This window comes from Acinonyx jubatus, chromosome F2, assembly GCF_027475565.1.
Source record: "Acinonyx jubatus isolate Ajub_Pintada_27869175 chromosome F2, VMU_Ajub_asm_v1.0, whole genome shotgun sequence".
Taxonomy (NCBI): domain Eukaryota; kingdom Metazoa; phylum Chordata; class Mammalia; order Carnivora; family Felidae; genus Acinonyx; species Acinonyx jubatus.
The window spans coordinates 56,113,237-56,125,000 of NC_069394.1; the positions used below are offsets into that span (position 1 = coordinate 56,113,237).

The following is an 11,764-nucleotide window of genomic DNA, read 5'->3' on the forward strand; positions in this document are numbered from 1 at the left end:
ATATCATAAATATCTACATATATGTATAGTATTTTAATTGAGACAAAATTATTTCAAAACTATACAAAATTCTCTGCACTTTGCTTTGTTGACTTAATGTTATATCTGAGACCAATCAAAATATGATATATAGAGTTCTGTTTTATACATTTTGACAGCTGCATAATATTCTACTGCTCGAATATGCTACCAGGCATTATTCCATTTCTCTTCCAATAGATGTTGAGTTACGATGTTTCAATAAAGCGCTTTCCAGATGTCTTTTTGCATCTATATGATAAATAACATTTATAACACGTCCTTCTGACATACCCAGAAGTATAAATTTTAAGTCATAACCTATACACATTTTCAAAAAAAATACATAACAGTAAATTGTTCCCCAGAGTAATTGTGGCAATTCTGCCAGGTTTCCTTTTCTTTATTTGTCAATATCTTGCTATTTTTCTTGATATTGCATTGTCCAGTTTTGTCAATTGAGCTTTCTTTACATATATGAATCTGAAAATATCCAAAAAGGAGGTAATGGAGAGTGCGTTTAATTTTGTAGTAAACAATTATATATCCATCTCTGTCTACACTCACTCACTGGGTATACTCATCCAGTTGAACCATTTTAATAGAATCAATATGCTATGTGACCCCCAAATTTATACCTCAACTCTAGGTTTCCACATTAATTCCAGATTTGTAAAAACAGGTGCTACCGGAACACTCAGCGTGAATGTCTAGTCGCCATTTCAATCTTAACTTGTCCAAGTCAGTTTCAGACATTTTCTCCCCAAACTCACTTATATTTTTTAATGTTTATTTATTTTTGAGAGAGAGACAGAGCATGAACTGGGGAGGGGCAGAGAGAGAGGGAGACACAGCATCTGAAGCAGGCTCCAGGCTCTGAGCTGTCAGCACAGAGCCTGGCATCCTGACTTGAGCTGAAGCGGGACACTTAACCCATGGAGCCACCCAGGCGCCCCTTCCCCAAACCCACTTCTTTAACAATCTTCTCCATTACAGTCCATGAGAACTCCAAACTTCTAAACTTATCTCCTGACATCCCTGAATCTTTTATATTCCACATGAAATTAATCATCACGCCTTGTCAGCTCTACTTTCAAAATACTGTGGATCATATTCAGCCACTTTTTAATATCTCCACCATTAACACTGTTCTCATCCACTGTTGAAGAAACCATCATCTCTTCCCTGACGGTTGCAGTGGAGTCCTAACTTGTCTTGCTGCCTCCGTCCTTGCCTGGTTAGTGTCCATTCTCAGAATAATAGTGGTCTGCCAAAACAGAATTCACATTTCATCATTCATCTGGTCAAAATCCTCTCGTTCATCCTAATTAAAATCCAAAGTCTTTGGGTGGTGTTCATGGTCTTACTTGATCTGGTCTGTGTTTCCTCTCAGACCTCTTCTGCTGCAAATTCCTCCACCTTTGTTCATGCAGCTACAGCTACGGTACTCTTCACCAGAAGAATCCCATGCATGTGCCTTAGGCTGGAACACTCAACTGAGCTCCTTACTCAAAAACCACTTCAGAGATGCTTTTTAGCCCCTATATCTAAAATTTCAACAACCTCCCACACAACCAAAATATTGTATTCCCCTTCTCTGCACTATTTTCTTTTTCTCCTTAACACTTATCAATAGCTAGCATGCAATATATCTTACTGGCTTCTCAGCCCTTAGCGCAATGCCTGCCACATGATAGGCACACTCAATAAATATTCCTTTATTTCATGTAGCATATGTTCCAGTGAATGTTACTGTCTTACTATAAGTTATAAACTTACCAAATTGCACTTAAAATACATAAAAGAAGAATAATTTACCTATTAAAAATGTTGACTTACTTTGGAAATGAGTTTCCGTAGTGATTTCCTTACAATCTCTCGCCAGCATGATTTTTTAACACAATTGCCATTTACTTTAGTAAGTGTCAGATGTTTTGTTACTTTTTTATCATCTTGTATTGTTACTAAAAGAAGATGGAAGCATTCTCCTATTTGGATAGAGTGAAATGTTTTGTGTACTAAAGTAAATATTTAACTATGTAACTATTCATGTCTGTTTACAATGCTATTAGACAGTATCCAGCTATATCACGTGTGTCTGCGATAGATTAGGCAAAGGATATCTTTCATGATGTAAACAAGACATATTAGTACAGTTACTTTGCATTCTGAAAAAGAATGCTTATTCACATACATTTTCCTTCATATTTACATGATGCAAATTTGGCCAAACAGTACTTTTCCCTTGCTAAAAATGTTAGTTGAATATTTTGAAGTAGTATTGGATGCATCAAGTAAATTCAGAACACATTACCAAGAAATAGATGAAAGTTGAATTTATTTGGAAATGAAATCACTTAAAATACCTGCTGTGAGACAATCATTAGAGCATAGTGAGCTGTAGTCTTTGGTTCAGTTTTGCGCACAGTACCCGACTCATTATAAACGTACCGATATTTTCTTTAAGTCAATAGCACTTACTCGTCCCCATCATCCCTTGCCTTTAAAAAGAAGTGAACCGCAAACTTTTGATTATGATCTTGTAGCCATAGAAAACTTGGAAAATATAATCACAATTTAAAATTAACTCTTTGTCTTTAGGTTAAAAAAAATGCTTTGAATTGCATACCTTCTCTTAACCACAGGTGATATTTCATAAGTTTAAAGTACACTTTCAAAAAAAGGGTACTTTCAAATAATTTTCCATGCCTTCATTCAGCAGGTAACCCAAACCTTCATAATCCCCAAATGCTGCACTTCAAAGTTATGCTCAGGAAAAAAATATTGAAAAGAACAGCCTCTCTTTCCAGTTGATTTAAAACATCACTAGCTTATTTTCAGTACACATATGGAGTTACTTTTAAAAAGAAATCTTGGAATATTGCCAGGCTACATACAGGAAAGGCTTTTCTCCAGAGAGAGCTAAAATTCATTATCTGAGCTTTGGGACACCCATGTTCCTTCAAAATTTGGACACATCTTTGTTCCTCCATGATTAGTGATAGAAGTTTGACTTAAAACAAGAGACTGCTTACTCAGTGTGTAACTAGACTCTAAAGAATCCAAAAGATTATGTTATTTTGAATTGAAACTGATGTATAATTATACACTTAAATAAAATATTATTTACACGGTAACAGTTTTAAAATAAACTACAGAGTATTTTTTTAACTAAAATTATTGACAAAAATATAATACCAATTATGTGTTTGTCAGTAGCATGAAGTTAAATTTTGGACCCTTTATCTTATTTCTCTCTTCAGTAAATGGCTGGTTTCTCTCATTTAAAACCATGTGAATATTGTTTTTTTTTGTAGGAGAAAAATCACTAAATCCAAGGAAGCTAAGGGCAATATAATTATTTCATAGTGTTGTTTGTGACCAATTCATGGTAATAAATATTTCAAACAATTCCATCTATTTTTGATGCATAAAGTAAATTTATAAAAGTGGAACATAGTGTTACAAATTAAAAAGAAAAAAGTAAAATCAACACTTTAATTTCAGTAACAATCTGAAACATTCCATTGTAAAATATTATACAGTGATAATTATTCTCTCGCTCCCTTATGTATGGTTCCAATGCATGCAACACATTTTAGTTTCCTTTTTTATTTTTTATTTTAGGTGAAAGAGTAAAATCAACATCCTCATAATTGATGATGAAGAGCCTCTAAATACAAAACAAAATAATATATACTGATATTAAGCCAATTAGGTAGACACAGGGCATGATTTCTATGAGGTTTACAGTACCTTAGATGTGCAGGGCATCCATAAAATTGAACAGGTGCTAAGCAGAGCATTAGCTTTAAAATATCAATCCTACACATAAGAAAGAATAAGTGTATTTTGTTGTATGCAGAATAAGGAAGCAAATGGTTTTGTTTATCCCCATATTTATTTAGTCAGAAAGACAGGTGTAGAATTCCAGAAACTGCTTAAATGAAGGAAGAGAAAATTTTGGCATGTTGGGAGTGTATTTTACGTGACACGTGAGCATTGCATATCATAGGTGTTTTTAACCACTTTAATTTTGCTCACAAAGAAGGCCTGGCACTTTCTGTATCTGCATAATCTGATAACATCGGGTATTATGAACTTAATGAAGAATTATTTCAAATGAAGCCAAAGCACACGTTCTATTGAAAAGAGTCATGGTAGAGCTGGAATAGGATTACTTCTGTAAAATGAATTAGAACACTATGAACTGCGATGTGTCAGTGATAAGTCTCGCTTAGTTCAGTCCTACTGCTATTGGAGAAATGGATCAGAGTCACTTGAGCATCACAAATCCTAGGCCATATTTTTATTTCCAGCCTTACCCTCTGTGCTGCTTCCAAGTATGCGGCTCCAGTTGATTTCAAAGGCAGTAGATGAGAGATAAAGAGGAGTAAGGATTGTTCTACCTCAGCAATTCACGATCCCTCTAAGGCCACTGATTTGGAAAGAATAGGGAGACCCTGGCATCTCAGCAGAATAGAACCAGCTACTCTTCTGTATGCTACTCCCATGAGGCAACCCAAGCATTTATCCAGTTTACCATAGCAAACGATTCTCTACGTCCAGAAAATTACAGCTCTCTTCCTCTCTTCACTCCAAGGAGCCATAAAACCTAAATGAAACATAACTGTCCAAAGAGTTATTTTCAGCTACGGGAACATTTCAACAAGGGAAATAAATGGAGCTATGTGATTTGAATAATTTTAAAATATTAAATAGAACGATATTTTGTAACAATTTACCATCACTAATGAATTTTTACACTGTGACTTAAATGTTTTACGGGTCTAGGGTAAAGCTATATAGTATATTGCTAAAACATGTTTGTTTCTGATTCTAAAATGGTTAAAGCTTTCTAAGTAATATTTCTTTCATGTTCTTTATACAGAAATCCCCCTTTTCCCTTTGAAGATATTCTTCATTTCCATTTAAACAGAGTATGTGTGTATATACATTTAAAGGACTCATCTAGCTCCAATAGTCTAACGATATGTTTTAGTGTCCAAAATATTTTTATAGTTGTGGTGAGACTTTCCTAAATGAATACTTACAGTTTTGAAACACAAATTAATTAAGGTATCACTTTCTTCAAAAGCAGTGACTAAAGGCTATTGAAAGGAGTCAATTAGAATAGGACACTTCAGATATATGTACAAAAATAACATTTATTGAAAACTTAGCATGTTCAGTCACTATACTGTTATTATATGCATCATCCACTTAATTGTTGCAAACCTGTGAGGTCAGCATTATTTTCCCTATTTTACAGATACTGAATGAAAGGATTACAGAAGGTAAATAAATTACTCCAGATTATAGATGGGGCAAAACTGGAGCTTGGACTCAGATCTGAATTGAGAATTCTGCTTTTGACTGCTTTATCATTTCTCTGTTCTGGTGGTATCATATTTTGAACTGGAAAAATTTTAAGGTATGATTTATAGGTAGAGAGGATGTGTTTTAGGACTGTAGTTGTTCAACAAATGTTCATTTCATTGGATTTATAAAATATATTTTATTCTGAAATTATTAAGTCTCTTTTGTGTGTCAGCCCTGTGTTGAGTGCAAACAAAGACAACTAGCATGTGATCGTGGTCCTAGCAGAGTGAACCCTCTAAAGCAGAAGTCAGCAAACTTTTTCTGTAAAGGTCCAGATGGTAAATATTTTAAGCTTTTGGGGTCATACAGCCACTCAAAAGTAATTGACTCTGTCATTTTTAGCATGAAATTTGCCACAGAAAATCTATAAGTAAATGAGCATGGCTATGCTCTAATAAATCTTTATTAAGGAGTCTGAAATTTGAATTTCATATCATTTTCAGGTGTCAATAAATATTCTTTTTCTCATCTTTTTCAACAATTTAAAAATGTGAGAATCTATCTTTGCTCCCAAATCACACAGATATTGGACTGGATTTGACTGGTGAACCAAGGTTGACCAATTACTGTTGCTGCTTTGTGGATATAAAAGCCACTAGCCACATGTTATTGAGTACTTAATTAAGGCTATCGAGTACTTAAATTTAGCTAGAACAAATCGAGATGTGCTGTAAATGTAAAATACACACCAGATTTTAAAGACCATATTAAAATTTTTAAAGGTCTCATTTATAATTTTATATTGATTATATTTTGAAATAAGATTTAAAATTAATAAAATATGTCATTAAAATTAGGTTCACCTCCTCCTTTTTTTGCCTTTTATTAACATAAGTCCTAGAAAATTTAAAATTATACATGTACATCATATTTTATTTCTACAATGATGCTTCAGAGGTAGCATTATTTGAAGGTCAACAGATACTTACTATATATTTGTGACAATGTAATGATTTATTAGGTATTGAACTGGGATAAAAAGGTCATTAGAGAAAAATGGTTAAGATTTGATCAAGTGTTGAAAGTAGATTAAATATTTTCTATATAGAAAAAGAACCGAGGCCTTTAAGACACAGATATGTTTGTTCTCAGTGTGTGTGTCTGTGGAACTGAAAGTCCTTTTTGCTAGAAAATAACATGTCATAGCAAAAGTGGTGAAAGATGATGCTCTACCAATTAACCAGGATCAGGTTACAAACAACTTGGTTTTCCATGCTGAGGATCTTAAATTTTATCTGAAAAAGGAAGTCAATCACAAGCGATAGGTAGGGGTGGACACTGGAGATCTTCAGGAAATGTGGTAAGTCAGATGGTTGGAGGGAAATAGAGATAAGTCTCGTGTTGGTAGCTTAGACCATGAGGTGAACTGCAATGTCACCTGAAGACAAATGAAATGCAGCACTAGAAAATTACATCTCCTTTGTAGGCTATTTACTTGCATACTTGTCCTGTGGTGGGTGGTGCATGGGTAAGCTGAGACAGTGGGGAAAAGTTCAAGTTGAGACCACAGAAAGTTAGCAACCGGATAGTTACCGTTTTTCTGATATATCGACATTTCAGCTTAAAAGTCAAGGGGGGTCATAGACTGACAGATATGGAAAACTGCAAAATAACTTACAAATTGGGGGTCAACCACTTCACAGATACTTGAATGCCTTGACAAGCATGCATGCCAAATAGGCATCCTTATTAAGACTGAACATTTTCAGGAAGTCTATCACCTCTTTGAAAGAAAGGCATTTATGACTATTAGAAAGTCATTCTTTAGGATTAAAATTAAAATCATGAACCATTTAGTCTCCTTTCACAAGTAATACCACCACCACGTTTAATTTCAAGAATCCCAATTAGCCATTATATTTTCCAGTGATTGTTCTATCGTGTGAATGAGGTAATTCTTTGATTATTAGATGCCTCCAAGGACACAATTCCTTATTGGAACAGTGATCAAAAAGCATAAAGTTATGTAAGTAAATTTTTCATTATAGAAAGCAAGTCAGAGTGCTCATGTTTTCAAACGCCAATGGCGCATCTCTGCCAGAGACACTCTGCAAGCGTCTCCAGCCAACAAATATTTTTCTTCTTCATCTGCAAAACATGATGTTTCTTTCCCTTTTATTGCATTGTTTAATGACATAACCACGTCCATTCGGCACATCAAGTTGAAAGAAGCCTGTGTCATGTGTGTAATTTTGCTTGGCTAACAAACTAACAGAAACGAAATACCGTGCTTTCAAATCTTTTTCAATTTCTTTCCTTATGACTTTTTTTTTGCAAACATATTCTTATTTTCTAATTGTTTTCATAGTCTTCATTGTCTCCCCGCACAGATCTGATTTTCCAGTCTTCCGTAGTGTAAACCTTCTGGTTGTTCGTCATGTGGTATTCAGGGGAGGTTTTCCAATACATACTCTTCAGATCCAATGGTTTCTGGAGAGGGCAGTGCTTTCCAAAGCAGGGAATTGCGGAGAGAGGGAGGGAGATCCACCTTCCAAGCTTATCAACTAACTCTACTTCAAAGAGTACAATTCGTGTTATTTTCTTTTTTGGCCACATAAGATTTCCTTTGATTAAAATAGTTCCACTGTTCTAGAATCTTGGCCAAATATCTCAGTCTGGCTTCAAAATATTTACCAATTTCATTTCCCTCTTCTTTCACACCTTTTGCAATGAAGTTGTAACAGATGGTAAAATGGAAGATCTGTGGAGAAAAAAATATAAAAGATTTGAAATGCAGAATTTACTATGGGGACAATTATGAGTTTTGCAACTCCACACCCATTGGCCAGATGAAGAAAATAAAGAAAGGTTATGGTTGAGAGAGAGTTGTAAAGCTGCACCTTGGAAGTGTAATGAACAATGCTATTCCCCTTTCCAAAAGAGAGAGGGCTGAGGGGTACTACAACCTTACCTTATGCTTTATGAGGCGGTACCCACAGGACTGTGGAAAGCATCTGATATGCACCTCTAAACCTAGGTGAGACCAGGGAGAGTAGACTGATGTCTGAGTCATCCCTAAGAAAATAGCAGGAGAGCATTGGTGACAGTAACAGATCTTTGCCCTGCCCTTGTATCCTACCGTGGAAAAAACTTGGTCCACAAAGAGATTGCACGGTAAGCCAGGAGTAAGACTGGGTTAGAGGAAAGAGTGTTGCAGTTACTGAAGATGGACTCTGAATTTCCCCAAAGCCCCTCATAAAGAAAAAAGAAATGTCACCTTAACCAACCTCAGGCTCAGGGAGTGAGAAGCCACCCAAAAATAAAAACTTCTCTTCCATCCCCAACCTCCTCTGCCTCCTCCCATTTCAACTCTACAGTGAGAACCAGAGGAAGTGAATGAGGAGAGTAGACGGTGAATATCTCACTTCTTCCAGAAAAACACTTCCAGTTATAGAGCTTATTGTGGTTTAGAGAGGAGAATAAGTATTCAGTTTGATTTAGTAAAATGTTGAATAATATACTGGGCTAGATGCATTCCAATTACTGAATTGAGGCTCTAAGCTGGAACTTAAAACCATTTTAGGACTTTTACTAAAGAGTTAACAGCAATATCATAGGAACTCTTTATTTGAACACAGCCTATAAGCCATGGGTTTAACCAGCATTTATTTAGTTTGTTTCAGTCACACACATGCACACTCACATGCACACACATTCATACAACATTCACCTTTCAGAAAATATAGTATGCATTTCTATATTTTCTATAACTACTCTTTGTATATACTGTTTACTGACTTCAAATAAGGCATCAAAGTGCTCCAAAAACCAGCTGTACCCCCACTTTCTACATAAAGGACCCCAGCTTCCCAGAGAGGCTGTCTGTGTATCAGGATTCATCTGAAAGTCGGGATGTGTCTCTATCAAAGCCAATACCATAGTTAGAATTCTGAAAGGAATAGTGTATGTCGCTTCTCCTCCAGAAGCTCACAACTGAGTGGGATTTGTTTGTGAAATATAAAGAGGCTCAGGAGAGGAAAAAAATCCACTGTTCTAATTTTTTTATTTCCTTATTTCCCAAACAGTGAATAGCAAAACCTGCCTACAAAAACAAAATGTGTACTAGGTTTAACTTCAGTTCATTGCAGTTTTTCTGATTGGAATAAACTTTTTCCTCCTCTCTCCTCTGGATGGGCCAAAAGCAAAAATGATGAGCTCAATTTCCCACAAAAGATGAGAGAAGGAAAAAAAAAATTAAGGCATTTCAAATAAAGCTAATAAATCCCAATTAATATTCCACTTCTTGAACAATCAGATATTCTTTAGCTATAAATAATATAGAGCATGATTACAATAGCAATCATAATAATCGTAACAATTTAAACTTTTATAAAAACCCTTTTTCAAAGAGTTAAACTACTTTCGTATGCAATGATAAGCAAAATTTAAATCTGAAAGCACTGTGACATGATCCTTAATTTTGATTACTTATACTTCTTAAATCTTCGTTTCCTTTTTAAATTTTTCCTACTCGTGATATTTTTGGGTTTTTTAATGCATTTATACAATTTTAATCTCGTTGTTTTAGAAACTCCTATGAAGGCCTGCTTTCAAAGTTGAGAATAATAGTTCTCTGTCCAATATAATTACACATGTTTATTAGGTCATTTTTTTTCTAAACCAATGTCAGCAAAAACAAAAATTTGTTCACACTGGAATATCATGAAGTTAAAGAAGAGATTCCTGTAGCAGTTTATTTTAGGATCTGTAGTTTAAAATATGCCAGACTCTCTTGCCTTTACTGGGGCTGTTGAGGATTTGTGTGTTTTATGGTTTTTATTTTGTTTTGTTTTAATTCACAGTGATGTTGTTAAGCAGATTAGTGTAAAGTCCAGGCTTGCTCCTATCACAAGGAGGAATCCTTTCAGGTGCCACAATAGGTTGTAACACTCTGAGCAATGCAATAATCTGAGATGCCTAACAAATCACCCATCAGCAGGGAAATACAAATCAAAACTATGATGAGATACCACTCACACCTGTCAGAATGACTAAAACAAACAACACAAGAAACAACAGATCTTGGCGAAGATGTGGAGAAAGAGGAACCCTCTTCCACTGTTGGTGGGAACGCAAACAGGTGCAGCCACTCTGACAACAGTGTGGAAGTTCCTCAGAAAACTAAAACTAAAACTAAAACTACTCTACAATCCAGCAATTGCACTACTGGGTATTTACTCAAAGGCCACAAGAATACAGATTTGAATGTTTATAGCAGCATTAGCAGCAATAGCCAAACTACAGAGAGAGCCCAAATATCCATTGACTGATGAATGGATAAAGAAGACGTGGTATAGATATACAATGGAATATTGCTCAGTCAGCAAAAAGAATGAAATCTCGCCAAGTGCAACAACGTAGGTGGAGCTAGAATGTATTATGCTAAGTGAAATAAGTCATTCAGAGAAAGACAAATACCATATGGTTTCACTCATATGAGAAATTTAAGAAACAAAACATATGAACATATGGGAAGTTGGGGAAAGAGGAGAGAGGGAAACAAACCCCAGGAGATTCTTAACAATAGAGAACAAACTGATGGTTGATGGAGGGAAGGCATGGGGAATGGGCTACATGGATGATGGGTATTAAGGTTGTGATAAGCACTGGGTGTTGTATGTAAGTGATGAATCACTAAATTCTACTCCTGAAACCAATATTGCACTGCATGTTAGCTAACTAACATTTAAATTTAAAAACAAATCTTTTTTCTAATTAATAAGAAACATTAAATAAAAAATTTAATAGCAGTATAATTAAAATTATAAGAAAATAATGTTTAGTTTTGCCTTTGCAGAATATTTCATATATTTTTACTCACAAATATTAGCACTGAAACTTAAGATACTCTGGAAATGTATTCAAAGACTTTTGAATATGACTGATATAAAATTATTAGAACTAATATAAAATGTGCTCCCCCAGAAAAATGAGATTTTCCAGCTTAACTCATTTGAGCAGTTTTTGTTTAAATAATTATCCTAAACATGGGGCGCCTGGGTGGCGCAGTCGGTTAAGCGTCCGACTTCAGCCAGGTCACGATCTCGCGGTCCGTGAGTTCGAGCCCCGCGTCGGGCTCTGGGCTGATGCCTCAGAGCCTGGAGCCTGTTTCCGATTCTGTGTCTCCGTCTCTCTCTGCCCCTCCCCCGTTCATGCTCTGTCTCTCTCTGTCCCAAAAATAAATAAACGTTGAAAAAAAAATTAAAAAAAAATTATCCTAAACAGTGCTGGTCTTTTTTTTTTTTTAATCACACATACACAAAAGCCTACATACTAGAAATCTATTGCTAAAAAGATGTTATGTCTCATTGTCATGGATTTTTTAAAAAATTGATTAATATAGTAGTATAAAGGAGATCTCTGG

General features: G+C 35.2%; 1 long non-coding RNA gene across 1 annotated transcript in view; it reads right to left on the reverse strand.

Moving 5' to 3' along the window:
* Positions 1-2,339: 2,339 nt before the first annotated feature.
* LOC106968377 (uncharacterized) overlaps positions 2,340-11,764 on the reverse strand; it is a 63,215-nt gene continuing 53,790 nt past the window's right edge. The window contains exon 3 of the long non-coding RNA XR_001429124.3: positions 2,340-8,101. This is a non-coding gene — a long non-coding RNA (uncharacterized LOC106968377). The remainder of the gene's footprint in view (positions 8,102-11,764) is intronic.